Raw genomic sequence first — 18,813 nt, forward strand, 5'->3', positions numbered from 1 at the left:
ACACTAATCCCTCTGTCACACAAACACTTCCGATCCTCATTGAACTCAATCTGCATTCAGGCTTTCAAGAAGGATTGAAGCATCCGGTGCTACATGGGCGTTTTCAGTGAGCATTGAGAAATTTCCTACGTGGTTCGTTGTCTGCTGTCAGTCGCAATGAGTCTCAAAAAGAAATTTAAGATTGGAGTAATGATAGCACGATTTCAGTGTACACAGCAGCATTCCGCTTTTGGCGCCTCAGGTCACCTAACCTATCCTCCCAGCGGTCAAGTGCTACAGTGCAGTTTCTCTTCCGCTCCACAGTTTCCACGTTGACGCAGTAGAAGAGAACGCCACCTTAGCTTCCACTGGCAGTGGACTACGGTGTCAATATTATAAAATTAGCTGTTCTACGAATGTTCTATCATGCCTTTTATTACATTTATGTGTTATTATGTGCAGTTCTATTGCATTTATTCGTTTTCAAGTTTTAGAGCTCGTTGATAACGAGGGTGTCAATGACCGCTTTTGAGTGTGCTTGAAATCTCGAGAGCGATTGAGGAAGCAACCTTGAGTCAAGCAGGCTCGAGCTCAACTGCACTTGACAGTTGCCGTGTGACAACCTCGATCTACAATGAGTTGAATGTAGATCCAGTTCAATGAGGATTGAAACTGCTCGTATGAGAGCAGTTTAACTCGCACCTTGCAGGAACAAGCAGTCTATATACACCTTTTCAATAAGTGTTACTCGGTGCCACCATATTGTTCGCTCCTCCTCTCTGGATTGCTGCAAACCGGCTCTGCTTCCACTGTGCTAGCACCAAATGCACAAAGCAGTCCAGCAGGTAATATGGTGACACCCCGTGACCACTTATTGGAAAAGTGCACACTACTATGACTATGCTACAGTATGCTAAGGAAGTGAACACACAAAAAAGCCAGGCAATCATGTTACTCTGGTAACGAATGTTTAATTGTGGCTGGCCTTGCATATGGCGGGCAGCAATGCATGTACCTCTGTCTTCGGACAGGACAGCAGGGTTGTAAGCATCTCCAGCAAACACTGTGCGGATGTTCGTTTTGTTATAAAAACTTAGGAGAAACTTGAGATCTGTCTTTAAGAGTATAGCATGGTAGCGTCAACAGCTCCCGTCTGCAGCTTCCCTCAAAGATCCTTGGTCGCATACATGCACCTTGCTATTTTATAAATGAAGTCTTTAAAGAACTTTGCTGCAACCTACAAAAAGAAAAAAAAAAAAAAATGTAGGAAGTGCGTAAGAGCTAAGATCGCTAAGGCGAACACAACCCGGCACCAGAATTAGAATATGTGACTAATAGGTATGGTGCAGGGAATGCAGCCTTCTAGTTACACACGTCAAATGACAGATCGAATACCGCACGCCCATCCTCCGAGGTCCTGTGTATAAGCGCATAAGTGGCCCGAGTATGCATGGGGTTGCCATTAGCCTCTTTGTCACCTCTCTGCGGCGGTTTGCACAGCCAGGATGCTTCCTTTCCTCTTCTCTGCAACGTGGCAACAGAGCACGCACCTGCCAGAGCTCTTCACACGCAAGTTCCAGTATGAAGGACGTTTTTTGATGACAATTTCTGATCACACTTTCTGTACATGACGCACATGAGCCAATCAAAATACAGCTATTTAAATGCCCTTTAAACACATGAATATTGTGAATATAAGAATAATACACAAGATAAATTCTCAGCACTGGGTAAAATATTCACAAAGTATTGTCAAACATGAATATAAAAACAAGAAATTGTAATAAAATCTTGAGGATATACAAAAGGCAGAAAAATGCTCATTTCTTAAACTACAGCTTGAAAATGAAGAAGTTTTTTTTTTTGCCTCAACTCCTTCAGCACCATGTAATTTGTTTATTAAATAAAATATTTACACAATCTTGCTATTAGATAATACTAAAATGCAGGCATTTAGATCCTCAATTAAATAAATGCCCATGTTTTTGTTTTGGCTTTATCATCATCATCAGCCTGATTATACCCACTGCAGGGCGAAGGCGTCTCCCATATTTCTCCACTTAACCCGGTTCTGTGCTAGCTGCATCCACTTGACCCCTGCGAACTTCTTAATCTCATCCGCCCACCTAACTTTCTGCCGCCCCCTGCTACGCTTTCCTTCCCTTGGAATCCAGTTTGTTACCCTCAGCGACCATCGGTTATCCTCTCTTCGCACTACATGCCCTGCCCATGTCCATTTCTTCTTCTTAATTTCCACTAGAATGTCGGTAACTTGAGTTAATTCTCTGACCCACTCTGCACGCTTTCTATCTCTTAATGTTACCCCTGCTATTTTTCGTTCCATAGCCCTCTGGGTTGTCCTCAACTTAAGTAGAAGTCTCTTGGTTAGCCTCCAGGTTTCAGCCCCATAGGTGAGTACAGGCAAGATGCAACTGTTGTATACTTTCCTCTTGAGCGATACCGGTAAGCTGCTAGTCATAATCTGCGAGTGCTTGCCAAATGTGCTCCATCCCAATCTTATTCTTCTTGTTATTTCCTTTTCATGGTCCGGATCTGCGATTACTACCTGTGCTAAGTTATGTCCTAAGTTTTATGTTATGTGTTTGGCTTTATACATAACATAAAAACCTTTTTCTCCGAAATTTGCAGAAAAAATTCAAAAAGTGAAAGAAAAGGGGGCATGAATATCAAAATAAGACAGCAAGAAAAATAATTCAGAATACTAAAAATATGCTACACTGCCTCTTGTATTACTAGTAAAGATATTGTGCACCTATCGGCAGATTTCTTTTTTTCGTAGTGCTGTTCAGAAGCAGTGGTCATTCTTGACTTCCTGCAGCAGTTGTTGAGAGTCTCATGTACCTATTCTCCAAATCACACTAACAAAATGCAGCGAAGCCCAACTGCCAAAGAAGTAATAATTTATGTTCTGAAGTTCATTTTGAAGGTGTGCTGTTCTCTCAGAAATATAGCTAAGTTGCTGAAAACACCCATTTTTAAGCTCGGCCTTCCTCTACTCATTTTACAGTTGATAGCATTGGCATTTCCAAACCTTTCAGGATTTATGACTGGATTATTTGGTGATATGTTTTCCAGAAGGTGGGAGAGTTTGCCATCAAATTTGAAAATCTGCTATAGGAGCTCGGTGTTCAAACTCCAGTCGATTTGCTTGAAGAAGTTCCACACTTGAAGTTCAGGAGAAGCCATATCAAGTAGTACCAAGCTTTCATTGCTGCTGAAACCCAGCGAATGGAAACAGAACAGTGGGAACACAAAATGAGCACGTGTAACTGACCAAGGGCGATCAGAGATTGAAACTAAGCTTTTCTTGGCCCCTAGCTGAAGTTCGAGGCTGACATTTGACTGATTCATCATCTGAGCTGAACTGAGAGCTAGTAAAATTGTCTTCAAGAGACTTCGCTACTGCTCTCATAAAAAGAAAACTATAGTAGAAGCAGCAGAATCGTGTGAATGGCGCCAAAGACCTCTTTATTTCGAATAATTTTTAAATGTCGCACTGTGCCAGAAAGAACAAAAAAAAAATAAAAAAAATAAACAAGCTGCACACAAACAGAAACTATGGTTGTCACAATAGCCCCACTGCGGTGGTGCAGTGGTTAAGATGCTAGATTACTGTGCCGGAGTACCCATGTCCGAACCCAATCGCTGGCGGCTGCTTTCCATAGACCTCCACTATGGCACCCATTTCTGTCTTTCCACTTTGACTCCCTCCTCCCTTCCCTTACGGCCCAGTTCAGATGCCCACAGAAACAAGTGACAGATTCTGTGCCTTTCCATCCCTGTGAACTAGTTACTATAACTACTTTTGTCATACTATCTGCCTAAATGGGGCTACATGTTCCAAACACGAAAATTTACGTCTGCCAGTGTGTGAGAACCATCATTCAGATATGAACGATTGGCTTAAAGCGGTCCTGAAAGGTATAAGCCCTAATCCCTTAATTTGTTCCGGTATTATCTCACACATAATCATCAGCATACAACCATAATCTACCACATTGTGCCTAAGACCACCCAACATGGGTATAAAGCTCTGTTTTAACCAAGCTGTATGAACGTGGAGTAGCACGTCTGATACTGGATCCAAGGGTCTCGGAGGGTTCTATTCCACCTCACCCTCTCACCTCAAAGGAGCTGCCCGAGTTAGCAGCTCCAGATAGCGTCGTCCTCTCTTTTCTCGATTCTTTGTCTCTTTTGCGCTTTTCCACAATATGAGCTCCAGCCAGTTCGGCCATATCATGTGGCCTCATGACATCGCAGAACCAGACAACCAATCAGTGCATGGCCATGTCACCTGCCAAAGGCATGGTTGTGATTTTTCTCAAGGGTGACGCCTTTTACGCCACCGCAATAAAGCAACCATTCTACAATAAGTCACTTCTTGTGGAGCACTTTTCACTACTGCTGCTGCATTGTATGATATGGGCAGGTCAAATTATGTCCCCCCTGTAAAGAGCAGTTTGTTTGCACAGCCTCCTATCCGATGTGGATGTAGGCTACAATACAGCACACAACAGCGGCAGGGCAGACACATTAAAAAACATGGCAGCCCTTACGAAAGCCAGCTGCTCTTTCAGCTGATAGAAAGACCAAGATTTTCCCAATTCTATTATCTTGTAGGCAATGGACAGTAACCCGATCAGTTTAAGTTTGCAAGTGCTTGACAGCCCCTTTTTTTAATAGATTATGGTACTGTTAGGATCCTTCCAAGATTTTAATACGCTTGAGGTCGTGAGGCACTACACACACAAAGCAAGCAGTTTTTCTAGCACAATCTCCCTACCACTCTTCAAAGATCTGCAGGTGCCTATCCATACCAGCTGATTTCCCTCTTTGCATTGCTTCTAAGGCTTTTTTACTTCCTCCATGACCAGCATGACGTACAACCTGCTCACATTACTGCCCGTCATCCTGACTGCTTCAGGGAAATGTCATCAGCAAATTGCAGATTACTGAGGTATTCTCCATCTACTCTTATCCCTGAAGGCATATCACCTAGCACATAGTACAATAGATGCTGTCAAGAGAGTACAAGAAGTGGCCGATTCCATGCCATGTTACCTAAGACAATGCCATGTTTTAGACACCATCACACACAGATAACATTTTCTCGGAGAACCACAGCTGTGTTACCTCCACAAGGGATCAAGTTTTCTTCTATATGACAAACTCTCCAATAAATGTCAGGCCTGTTCAGGTATTAATCTGTTACTTTAATTCGCAAGGCTAGAAGCTAGACTGGCAAAAAATTGCAGTCACACATTTGTGCGTCCCACCTCCCCCCACTGCAAATCATGTGTTCCAAACCACCCAGAATGATTTTCAAATAATAGCATATCAGCAAATGCAAGGGTGACAATATACAACAAGATTAAATACGTTGCAAGCAAGGTGTTTTAAACTTAACTGGGAGCACGCTCTAAACCTGTGGAAGCAGTGAGAGTATCCATTTGGTCACATCAGTCGCAGCTCACTGCACTACTGAGGTGGCGGTGTAATCGAACTGGCGGAGGGAACTCGTTCCTCGCCGCCAAGAATTCATTGCCTCTGCAGATGTAAATAAATGAGAGTAATACTGGAATTACATTTAGTTTGCATAAATTCAGCAAACTCACTCACAATAGAATTTGGTTCGAGTAAAGCAAGTGAGAGTGCCTGCTGCAGAAGGAAAAAGGTAGCAACGAGACTGGCTGTCAATGCTAGCACAAATACAAATATTTAGCACGCTTACAAAACACTGAAATAGCAACAAAGAGAATCTAAGTTAAATCACTTGTGCAGTAAGTGCCCAATATGCTGCGGCTTGCATGGAACTGCAATGGGGAGTGCTTATAGCAGCAACTGCCAAGCTCTACGACAGGATTACGAGGTACTCTCAATGGTGCCTCACTCTCCCACAAAACATGCCAGCTCAGATTAATTATTGCTCTCTTTTCAAATAAGGTGTCAATGGCCTTGGCAGCAGCTTGAAGCCAAGCACTGCCAACTATTTATGTTGGAGCAGGCAAAAGATATATATATTAGGGAACTCTGCGGTAGCAACATATATCCAAAGTGTTAAATCTATATAAACAAGCTCAGTGAGTTCCACCAATGCAGTTATTTCGGCAGTAAAAGGACAGATATTGTCACAGGCATGAACCTATGCTAGCTGAGGAGTAATGAAGTTACCCTCATTGCTGCATACACCGAAATAAGTGTACTTGACAGTGGAAGGTCTGAGCAAATAAGCACATGAATTCGGTCATGTATATAACCACACTTTTGTAGCCATTTCATGCTGTGCAGTAGGCTTGTTGCACTTCGGGCTTGTTGCACTTCGAGGTTCAGTCCGCACAGGGCCTACTTACGTTTAAACTATCTCTCAGCTGGCCAGCAACCCCCCTTTTAGCAGTCCGCAGATATTACTCATGTATTGCAGCACTACCACGTATGGTCTGTACAGATGAGTGCCACTTACCTTCCAACAGTTTTCCGAAAGAAGCCCGACATTTTCTATGGGCCGAGCCGCTCCATCGGTTGAAGCTGCGAGGAAGGCAATAAAACCCAGATTATAAACCAGCGCGTTCACGCTGGCGCACGCAAAAATGCCTTATACTGCCCAAAAAAATATAAGCGAACTCAGAAATAGTTTTACGTTATCTTTTAGTCGCCTCATATGTCCCAATACTCCAGTGCATCCGGAAGACAACAGCAACCGGCGACCGATCGGTGCACAGCAGCAGGAATGGAAGTTGTTCCAAGCGAAATGAAACGAGATCGTGGACGCCATTACGCAGTCTCGTCGTCTCCTCACGCCTTCGCCCGGAGACTGTCGCGCGATTACGCCACGTCAATAATTGAGGATAACGCATGCTTGCGCTGCCGTGCAAAAACTCGTTAAAGAAGCTGCAATGAAGGCGATGGCAGAAAGACGACAAATACTTCACTTAGAGTTCGCGGGCATGTATGTACGACTCACCGCAGTCAGTAGGACTGCACCGAGGGCTGCGCCCTTGAATTTAAGGCTATATTCCACGAACTGAATCCGCATTTCACCGAGTTTGCATCTACCGGGATGATGGCCCGCGAACTGCAGCAGACCGACGCATGAAAGACAACCTAGGGTGCCTAGGGCTCGTAAAGCGCAGATGCTCGTTGTCTGAAAAGCGCGCCAGCCTTCCTTCTTTACTTTGGGCGGCTCAGTGAACATCTGGGTTTGAGGCTTACTTCTAGAAAAAAAACAACCACTAAAACTTATTTGACGTCACATCCGTCCAGAAGAACAACTTATCCTCCTTTCCACTTTGGTCCTGGGCGCGCATGCGCAGTTCACGGAGCCGGCTCTCTGCAAGTTCAGCGCCCGGTGGGGTCAGTTTCGTATATGCATTAATCGCCTTGTGACGTCATGACCTGTCGTGACGGTACTGACGGTACATCCTGCGCCCCTTGTCACCAGCCTTTCATTAACGCATTAAAGTTCACCGGCGTTCTATAATTTGTCTACAGGAAAGGAAAGGCGCAGTATATCTGTCACTCGCGGAATCTCGCTATCATTCTCACTGTAAACAAGGGGAATTCACGTTCTGGGGCGTGGCACAGTGGTGAAGCGCTGGGCTGAGAATCCAATAGATGGAGGTTCGATTCTCCGGTGGGAGGCAAGGTTTATTAATTTATTTTTTAAGTATCAGAGCCGCTGAAAAAGCGTGACATTTTTGATGACAACGATGAGCCATTAAAGGCTTTCGCCTTAAAAATCACTAGTCGCGGCCGCGTCACGGTGATGGTGCTCCCTGCTGCTCGCAACCATCAAAACTCCAAACGTCTCTTCGTAGCTACGATAGCATCCACCGAGGCTGCCTCTGCGCATGCAAGCCTAAAGCCGAGTGCCGCAGGTAGTGACATCGCACGGGCAGGCGGAGAGATAGCCGACACTCGAGCACCATGTGGTCTGTTGACTCCTCTGCCACTCTGCAGATGGCGCATACAGTCGTGAGGCCAATCTCGCTCTCCAGCTGTGTATACACAAAGCTCCCGAGCGTGCCTCTGCCAGCAAAGCACTACCGCGTAAATTATAACACCACAGCTCCTTTCGAATGGTGTCCTCCGCTCGGTACAGGACCAATTACACATTTTCCCCTGAGAACGTATTTCATTCCTCTGTCTCGACCTGCTGCACCTGAATACGGACCTTTGGCTCCGCTCTACAGTCAAGCTCCGACGCTTTTGTAGCCAGAGATACCGTCGGGAGCCGGTACCCCTGACGAAGGGTCCGTGTTCGGCGCGTCCATCTCGCAGTTCGGCTGGCAAAAATAGTGTGAACAAGGGTCTGACGGGCCACATTCGATTCGGGGAGACGGAAGAGGCGGTTCCTGAATCCCGCCTTCACCACTGCTTCTCGGGCTGTGAATGACGACCAACCCGTGTGGCCCTGAATGGTATCGATAGGGATGTGTTTGGGCAGCCCGAATACCAGTCGGCCTGCCTCCCTCTGGCGCCTCTCCGAAAATTCTCTCGTACCCGCCCAGAGACAGAGGTCAGGCCCGGGACCGCCACCATCTTCCAGAGTGTCCTTGTCACCTCGTAACGGTTATAGGTCCACACAGCCCGTTGGCCTAACATGCCTCTCGTGCGAGCGGCCTTCGCTCTCAGGAATCTCTCGTGTGCCGTCAAGTAATCTGCTCCCGCACTCAGTCGGATAAGGTACTTAGTCACGTTGGTTTGTGACACTGTGCTGCCCTGGAGATCCCACACTCGGTCAGGTTGATAGTTGTGAGGCCCCCACATCATAGCCACACACTTGGTTGAGCTAAAGCGTAGAACAAGCTGTCTCATTCTCACACCGCAAATGTCCAGCAACCGCTGCAACTCTTCGGGGGATCCTGCCAACAGTGCGAAATCGTCGGCGTAGACTAAGCTGGGATCCTGGGAACTATCTGCGCTGCCTCCTCGCTATAGACAAGCGTCATGTTTGTAAACAAAGGTGGCGCTGCGATCGGCAGCGACATGGGGTGTAGGCAAAAGCGCGGCGTGCCTACACTGCGCAAAGCGACGCTGCCTTCGAAACCAGTTCGCGCGTGCGAATATATTGAAACGTAAGCTTCGCTTATACGTAGAAATAGCTTGGTTTATGCCTGGAGAGTATTTCCGCACATTATCAGCCGATTACAGCTAGAATTACTTGGCGAAGAGCGCTGCATTGGCTTCCTTCTCCGTGGCCTCAACAGCGCGCGGCTGCGGTACGTAGGCGACGGCCGTGAGTGATTAAGTTAAATAAAAACGAGAAAGCGCAATGTATAAGAAAGACTAATAGTCAACCCTGTTCAACTCCCAGGCCTATTCCTAGCGCATGCAAGGAGGACGACAATATGAATGAGTGGAAGTGTGTTTTTCATATGACGAATCTATTGACTGCCTTTCTGTTGCTTCAAGCACTCACTCTAAAGAACAATATTATCGGCAACTATATATACTAAACTAGAAATCACATTTCTAGCTCGCTTTACCGGCAACTTAAGTCATAGAATTTCGTATCTAAAAAGAAGAACTCAATCTTTTAGATCTTTTTAACATGCTGGCAAAGTGCACTGCCAACTTGTTTTCGCCTGCCCGATAAAAAAGACGTTGACGTCCATCTAATCTTACAGATGTAGCAAGGTCATTCACAGATTAATATGTACATGAATGCCAGTACGAAAGCTCTCATTTTGTTCTCTTTGCTCTATAGGAGAGACGCATGAGTGCAGATGAAACGTTCTCCACGATCGCTTGCAGCGAAATTTGCGTGATCTGCTGAGCTTTTTTTAATATACATGGAAATTTTTTATTCAAATGCGCATCATCTTATTCTGCTTATTTTGCACCCCTCATAGTCGATTCCTCTTTGGGACATTGAACTCCATGTACCATATATACTTAAATATCCTGCTCGGTCAGAGCTAGCTTGTACGTGGATATTTAATTCGTTCGTCAGGATCTTATAATGACCTCCAAAAATAAAATTTAGAAATGAGAAATAATGCTGCGGGACTGCCCGGATCATAACAATGTTTACTATAGAACCGGTGATGAAGAGACTGGTTGAAACTCGTGAAAGTACAAACAGAGAAAAGCTATACTTTACAGGTCCGGGCCTGTTATAGCCAGCAATATCGTACTGGAGTGACCGCGCTCAAAGTAATTACAATTATCTTCACAGCAGCGTTTGTGTCCTTTCAGTGTGAACATATGCACGGGCAGCACTGCAAGTGAATAGAACTCACAGTGCAGCTTCCCTGCGGGATTATACGCACACGGAATATATCGCGTCTGAACTTCTTACAACTTAATAGCATATCAAAATAGGCACGAGCTGCAGGCGTTTGTTCTTGCGCTATTCGTCGTGCCGCCGAAAAGCAATCATGGTAATAAAGGGTTGCACACGAACTGATCTAGTTTCGGTGAAGAACTCCAACGCATATATATGTTAGCCGCGAAGGCAATCCGTCACCGAAGAGTCTACTTGTCGCGCTCAACGCCGCTGCCCTTCGCTCTCATCTTTATTCTACCGCAAGAAACATGCTAAAACAAGTGCCATTTTGCTTTTTGTGCCTCGTGGCGCAATCAACCGCACCACAGCTCGTAGAAATATTGGGAATTATGCCCGAAAACACAGCAATCGTCGCGCATCCAATGCAGACGGCCCGCGCTTTTGCCTACACCACGAAAGTCACTGCTGTCGCCAGCGCCACCGCATCTCCGCTGACGTCACGGCAGCCGCATTCCGACTCTGCCAGCTTCTGTGTTACCCCGCAGGCCTTGATGCATCCCCCATGGGCGCCGCCACCACGTTGTTCCACTTCACCACTGCTGATTCAGCTGCAAATGGTCTGGAAACGAAAACAAAAAGAAACAAAAATACCATTGTTGCTTAAAAATAGCAGACTACTTTCATATTTTGGCAGGGAAAACACGCGCGCTGTTTGACTTGCGAAGCCTACGCTGTCCGCGGACAAGGCGGAGCCAGTGATGCCGGGTCACATGGTGCTCGTCCGCTCACGGTCTCTAGCAAATCCATCCCTTCAATGACGGCTACGGACGTCGATAATGATTGTGTGCGTGTTTTACGGAGTCACGGCTGTAGAAGCCCGAACTCTTCTGCTCAAGCCCGTCCATTCGCTCCACCTGTTCGAAGTTAACTGAACTCGTCAAATTGTGAAGCTGAAAATTCTCATACCATCTAATAATAATTGGTTCACAGGAAGGGAAAGGCGCAGTATCTGTCACACTTGTTTCTGTGGACACCTGAACCACGCCGTAAGGGAAGGAAGGAAGGTGAAAGTTAAAGTGGAAAGAGAGAAAGAGGAGCCGTAGTGGAGGGCTACGGAGTAGTTTCGACCGCCTGAGAATCTTTAACGTGCGCTGACATCGCACAGCACACGGACGCCTCTTCGTTTCGCCTCCATCGAAACGCAGCCGCCGCGGTCGGGTTTGAGCCTGAGTAATCCGGCACAGTAGTCGGGCGTCTTACCACTGCACCACACCGACGGGGAGAACCCTCCCCCTCCCCCCCCCCCCCCCCCCCCATCTCCCGAGACCAGCTTCCCAATCGCGCTAATACGCGCGCAGTGCCACGACTACTCCCATTACCTTCAGGACAGACTTTTATTAACATTTTTTCCCACCTGCGCAAAGCGTCTATGTGAAGGCACTGAAACCAACAAATGTAATTGCGTTTCAATTATATAAAGTCGTTTATAGGAAAGGAAAGGCGCAGTATCTGTCACACTCTTTTCCGTGGACACCTGACCTTCGGCCGAAAGGGAAAGGATGAAAGGTGGGGTAAAAGTGGGAAGATAGATAGAGGAGCGGTAGTGGGGTCCGCGAAGTAATTTCGACCACCTAAGGATCTTTAACGTGCACTGACATCTGCCGGCGGTCTGGTTCTAAACAGAGGCAACTGCGTTCTTATTTACTTTTTTTTTTTTTTACTTTGACTTCTTGACATTTGTTCGCAAGGGTACCTTGAGCCTCTTCAATTTCTTTGTTCTCGCTATCCGCGGGCTTCGAGAGCCAGCTAGCTAGAGCGCATGCGTTTTTCTCGTATTGTTCCGATCACCGCGCAACTAACTTTGGAAATTCGGACGCTTTCTGGCTAACAGACGAGAAACAGAAACAATGGTCGCTCGCCGCCATCGCTGTGGGGACTCGACGGATTGCAACGCGCTCGCTTGAGGGTATCCTCTTCACTGCTATATTATTGCAACTTCTCCGGAGTGTCTTCTTGTCTCGCTGGTGTTGGATAACCAAGCAATATATGCAGGACACAGGGCGTGGAAGTAGCCGCTGCTGGGGCCCTTGCTCAAGTCATCGTGTTCACAGCTACTGTCCGTGGTGATGAAATGAGATGTGTCTATACGTCTGTTGCGCGTGACGTCATGCTTTCTGATTTAGGTTTCCAATTTGTTACTATCACATTAATTGTTTCGCCCTTTCGTCAAAACTGATTTTTTTTCTAGACATGCCCCGCAACGCATCAAACCGCCCCATGGCAATATATTAAATAAATGACTTGATCAATGGCATGATCCATGGCCACGGATAAGTCCTTCATTTCAGACGACTATTTGTTTATCACACACAAAAAAATTATTGACAGCATTACAACTCGCATTGTCATTCATGACTGGCTGACAACTTGATGTATCCTAGCGTTCGAATAAGCGGTATAGTTTTCTAGTTGATAAGCATGTGTCACTTGGTGCACCATTGACTTACTTTGTTGAGGTCGCTTTGTAGAACACTGCATTTTTGGTCGTATGACTAACTCTGTACAAAACACAATCATCAGCAAATAACCCGATTTGAGATGAAATACCAGAACAGATGTCATTTATGTAGATGAGAAATAAAAGCGGTCCTATGACTGACTCTTGAGACGCGTTAGATGACACATCAGCTTCGCGGGACGTTTTTCCGTTAAGCGCCACTTAGTCCACAACCCTACTGTTAACATTACACGTCGCTAATTTCTCTACCAATAAGGAGTGAGGGACAACATCTAACGCCTTCTTAAAGTCTAGAAACAAACAGTCAACAGAGAAACTCCTATCCATAGCTCCTGCCAAATCATGAGTCAATTCAAGCAACTGTGTTGTACACGAAAAACCACTACGAAACCCACACTGCTGGGGATTAAGGAGAGAGTGCGCATTCACGTGGCTCATAACATTAGTGAAGAGCACATGCTCAAAGATCTTACTTGTAAGGGAAATGGGCTGGGAATTTAAAACACTACTTCGCGATCCTCCTTTATGCACAGGGACAACAGTGGCAAGTCTCCATTCATCTGGTAAGAAGGTTTCTTGTAAAGATTTTATGAAGATGGCGTACAGATAATTGGATACTTCACGTGGGCATAAAGAAAAGAAAGCGGGTGATAAACCATCAGGCCCAGTTGCCTTAGTTGAGCTCAGCCTTTTAAGAGCGGCCTCTATTCCTCGGTGGTCGATTATGATATCGTTCATGGGCTCACCGACCACTGAAGCGGATCGTAACACGGTATTATTCGTTCTAATACGAGGATTGTACACAGAACTGAAAATTGAGTTAAAGATCTTTGCTTTTTCGGCGTCATCATGGACGGCAGAGCCGTCGCTAACGAGAACCGGTATTGATAGCACGTCATTACTGTTCATTTTGAAGAATTGTCACAGTTATTTTGGTCTTTTTTGTATACGAAGATGGAACGTGGCAAAGAATTTATTTCTAGCTCTTTTTAGTGCTGCTTTCATATCTTCAGTTTTTTGCTCGAGCTTTTCTTTAGGCTTCAAAGAGGAGCTTTTCTTACAAGCAGCTAAACGAGCGTTCTCTGTCTGGCTTTGCGTATCGTGAGCACCATAGCTTACTTTTGTTTCGCCGTGCAGTCATAACCCATGATGGTACGTAACGTTCACGCATCTCGAGCATTTTGTTTTTGAAAGTTTCCCACAGCTATTCCGTATTCATAAATTCAGCCTGTGTCTCAAATACATTGAAATAGGAACCGAGAGCTGACGACACATCATTCACTCGTGATTTCTGATAGCTACATATACGCCGCGTACCACCATTGGCAGGTCTTACATACTGCAGATACATATCGCACAACACAGCTTGGTGGTCACTGATAGCCGGTAACACTATTGTCGACTGTGCCGACTATTGTGTATTAGTGAAAAGCAAATCTAAAATATTAGTTCCTTTTGTAGGCTCCAGGACTAGCTGTGTTAGGTCGAAATGGCGACAGATCATAAACATTTCTTTGCTAGACTGGCTGAAAGCATTATAGAACAGGGGTCAGCCAATGACTAATCGGTTTCCGGAAGATTAAAATCACCACCTATATATAGATAATCGGTGTTCACCAATTTTATGACATTGGAAAGGTCTCTAAGAACATTAACTTTACATCCTGGAGGGCGATAGAACGAACGTACCGATAATAAACGATAGTAATACGTTTATCATATACGCCCGGTTTCTGTTTTGGCTACCTGCTTTTACTTATTTTTTTGAACCAAAGCAATGCCCTTTTTTAATTTTGGGTACATAATAATTGTTGTCGCTGTGCAGGCAGTTAAAATACACATTTTGATATTGATTTCCGCATTATTTCCTTATTTTCTACAATATGGTGCTGTCTCAGCCTGAACGAGGCACAAGTACATGCAACGATTTTCGTGATCATAGTTTTCTTCTTACTTGAATCTTCTGTTTTTCTCTTTATAAAGTTAACTATCTGTGATTGCGCAACATGTTTTATCCCTTTGTTTGACTCATTATGTACGCTGATTTTCGCTTGCGCCACGAAGGTTTATTGGGGACAAATACGTATATTTAAATATATTGTTGCGAGGTTTAGTGTACACATGAAGTGAACTTTGCTACTCCAATTATCCTTTTTTGTTTTTTATCAAGCTGTATCTTCGCACTTGTAATATGCCATTCTACCTTCTCATTTCTAGCGCATATATTTTACAGAAATCCTGCTTTTTTTATGTGCCCTATGTCGCGACTATAAATCGGTGACAGCTGTTTCTGCCCAATACACTGGACCGAAGGGCAGCGTTATTGAGATTTTTCCCTGCCACTGCATATGTGCAGAAATGTAAACAAGGTTCGTGAATGACGACGGCTCATTAAAATATTTGTTCTCAACTTGTTCCTTTCATGGCCTCACGTTTCATATCAGCGGAATGCACTGCTTTGCTGGTTTCAAAGTTATATAGTTCTATAGTTCCCGCGATTTATTACATTGCAAGAACAAGGCAAGAACATAGCAGGCGTTGATATCAGTTATTTCCGCCACAATTTTTTGGACATACAAATATATTATTTCATTAAAAATTACATATTTTACTTCTCTTAACAGTGTGCAGTGTTAAATAATTACTATAGATAAACTAATACGCTAATGGCATTGGCAATGCAGTTATTATTTATGGATTTGATCCCTCGACATATTGACACGCTGCATTCTTTATCTTCCCTCTGCGAGCGTGTGCCTCCTCGAGGCGAAGAAACTGAAGTTCTTCTGTCGAAGCGGGGCTGCTAGTTTCCTGCCGCACTGTGACTTCTGTTACTCCTGTGTCCCGCGGTGACTTCTGATCAGAGACTTCACACCGTGACAATATTATATACTGCCGCGCAGAAATGTCAACCCCCCGGAAATAAAAAAACGAAGTGTCTAAACGTAGGTCCGACGTATCCATTCGATTCTCGTAAAGATACGGCGGACGTCGATATACAGGCTCATGGCTATATGCACGTCGAACGCGGCCACATTCCGCTTGCTACGCGTGAATGAATCTTATCCTCTATGATATCAGCTAGCCGCGACTCTCGATGAGGTGCTACGAAGAGTGCATCCGTTTCTAACATAGATCACGGTTTTCACTTAGGGTTGTGTACGGCAAGCATTGCTGTCACGCACATAGCTGCAGGCGAGGCATCGAGACACGCACATTCACGAGCAGCTTTCGCTTCGCACTAAACTATCACCTCGATCTGCCCGTAATGCGAGCGAGCTATTCCTAGCATTTACGCTGTCTTAGGTCCTGCATCGACCTCCGAAGATCTAGCGCCGGCACAACACACACACACCTCGCCGTGAAGAACATTCGGCAGTCCAAAGTATGTATGTGAAATGGCATTATGCTCGTTCCTCACATGCAGACCGATGAAACAGGATGTTTCTAGCTAAATTCTTCGTTTAAATTCTACCTCAGAGCCGTGGCAGAAGACATGCCGAATCTACTAGAGGCCTGCTCTGCTACTGCGGCGAGCTGCACATCGACTCGTCGAGGCGAAGACCTACTGCACCGCAAGAGTGCACAACCGGAAAGCCGGAAGCGCGAATGATCCGAATTCCCTGTGAACAGCAATGTTCTTTGGTATTTAGGGGAAGACTAGGCTAAAGTGCTTAGCCTGCATCTTTTTCTTGTCGTTGAATTTTGTGTACATGTAGTTTAAACTCCCGCATGCTCGAGGTTAGCGTGACCCGACTGAACGGCCGCGTAGCTTTGAAACGATCGGGATCGATATGCATGCATCGATATGCATGGATCGATATGCATGGGTACGCGGTAGAAAATGTGCGCTGCACATTTCGTTGCAGAAGCTGACTTGGAATTTTGCATAGTGTGCCATGCAAGTGATCGTTGCTACAACCACGCATCCATGTTCCAACGGCTGGCCTACCCCGAGGCGCATAAATGTTCAACCGTGGACGTATCAATGATCGAAGAGAGGACAGATTTTCACAATATTGGGCCCGAAATCGATAGCTACCAGTGCTCAGTGTTAGAGAAATTCTGCCTTGATCATGTGCAATTCAGTGTTTCAGGTGTGGTCAGTAGCTATAAGTTTGAACAGTTCGCCTGTCAAGTCAGCGGCGCCAGCGATGGACCGGCGGAGCGATTTTCCACGCTACACCGCTGTCTTGCTAGAAAGCCTACCTAGGCGGCGTTTGACATTCAGCTGCTTTTTGTGGGCCCCGTAATTGAAAGCAACGCCTTCAGAAACGCGTTAAATGTACAAAAATGTATTCTCTTCAACAGTTTCACTCCAGGCTGTCAAAGCAGGCGGACGTTGATAAAACATTTGAGCACTCCAGTCTTTAGAAATCTGTAGAATCGCCTTCAGTTTGTAAAATTATTGGAATAGGTCACTTTCCGATCGCTGGGACATAGACCCTCATGACAGCGCTGTCACGTGAATAAGGACCACACCAGACCGAAAGCTTGTATTATATAACATAGCTAACCAAGGTATACCTTACAGCATTGTGTTGATTTTTATGGTGCATAAGCGACTAATGCTGCCATGCACCAAGAACAAGGTTTAATGTATTTATTTTGTGTGTAATGACTAAAATGTTCTTTAGGATGTAGCTTGTTTAGGAACATTTTAGGAAACCAAAAATGCAGGAAATTTGCACGTCTCTCCTAGGATCATGCTGGGATGGAAAGGGATCTGTTGCAAAATTGTACAAAATGTTTCCTCTTATTTTCTCGACTGTGGCGCACGTGTAAGATATGGTTTATTGTTAGTTCATCTCCACTCTCCTTGCATATTTGTTTGTCCTCTTTCATAAGTATGAAGCTGTGTGTGAGGTGTGGGTATGTGTTTTGTGAAGATGACCTAAAATGGCCTCCATGTTGCGTTTTTGATTACTGCATGATTTCCATTCCTTAATGACAGGTTTGACAAGTATAGTTTGTAGTTTATTTCAATGTTTCAAAAATCCTGCCATTTCACTCTCACTTTTCTTTGTACAAGCTTCTTGGTATCTTCATGCAGCATATTCACCCTCTGTAATTTAGCATTGTGTCAAGGTAACCTGGTTATTTCTTTTCATCACCTTTCAAGACAACTGTCCCGATTTCATAAAGTGTAGGGTTTCTGATGACAGGAACTCCTTGGAAGTCATAGAAATAAATGAGATCCACAATCATGAGCTATCTAGGGTATGCATATACATGTCCATCGCTCAGTGGAATGGTGTCAGTACGCTGTTAGAACAGGTCTTGTGGTAACAACAACCATTGTCTGAGGTGGTCCTTTAATGGGCATTGAAATGCTATGTAACTACAGGTACTGATAGAACTCTTGATCATGTTATGTGATGATGCGATCCTTGCATGCATATAGGTATACATTTCAGAATCTGCAGTGCACCACTTGACCATTTGCCACCAGTTTGTGTGAAAATGTATTTTTCATGCATGTTAACCAGTATTTAACAGATGACCCCTGTGCACAAGCCAAAAGTGCCATGAGCCAAATGTCACGAGGCCACACGACATGGCAGGAGCTGTTAAGTCAAGCTTACAAAGTTATATTTGAAATATGTTCTGGGAGGTTTCAGCTCCAATTAAGAAAGGTTGAGGCTTACAGAGGTCTATGCCAGGTTGTCTATCACCTAACAGGGCAGCCTACGACCATATGCTAATGAGTATATCTGAGATAACAGAGACATGAATTAAGGAATTAGTAATTATGTTTGTAGCAAAGGGCATGTAAATTAACGAGAATCCACAGTGGGATCTGCAGACAAGAACCATTAACGCTGGCACACCATACCCTTACAGGTGGAGATTAGGAGTCTCCCTAATTTTTTTTCTGCTCAAAGCTTGTCATTTCCTTCGTTCTTCCAGATGAGAAAGGTGTGAAAATGATAGCATCGAAAATTCCAGAGACCATCGTTAACAAGGATGCTGATCCCAACAGCGTAGAAAGGAACTTCAGAAAAGATGGGTGACTAGTAATGCTGGCAACAGTTGAAGCTAAGTGGAAAGGCATGAAATTGAAATG

At 44.9% G+C, this 18,813-nt stretch overlaps 1 long non-coding RNA gene across 3 annotated transcripts; it reads right to left on the bottom strand.

The window, feature by feature from the left end:
• Positions 1-700: 700 nt before the first annotated feature.
• On the bottom strand, positions 701-7,171 carry LOC146172226 (uncharacterized). Of its 3 annotated transcripts, XR_014702595.1 has the most exons (5): positions 6,962-7,171; positions 6,638-6,811; positions 6,461-6,525; positions 4,125-5,547; positions 708-1,216 (listed from the first exon to the last, which is right to left on the bottom strand). It is a non-coding gene; the product is annotated as an uncharacterized LOC146172226 (long non-coding RNA). The 3 variants fall into 3 exon arrangements; XR_014702597.1 differs by lacking the exon at positions 4,125-5,547 and having other exon boundaries at positions 701-1,216; XR_014702596.1 differs by lacking the exon at positions 708-1,216 and having other exon boundaries at positions 2,197-5,547; positions 6,638-6,888.
• Positions 7,172-18,813: the final 11,642 nt, after the last annotated feature.

Source organism: Amblyomma maculatum, unplaced genomic scaffold (assembly GCF_055883805.1).
Source record: "Amblyomma maculatum isolate TAMU_Amacu unplaced genomic scaffold, ASM5588380v1 scaffold_13, whole genome shotgun sequence".
NCBI lineage: Eukaryota > Metazoa > Arthropoda > Arachnida > Ixodida > Ixodidae > Amblyomma > Amblyomma maculatum.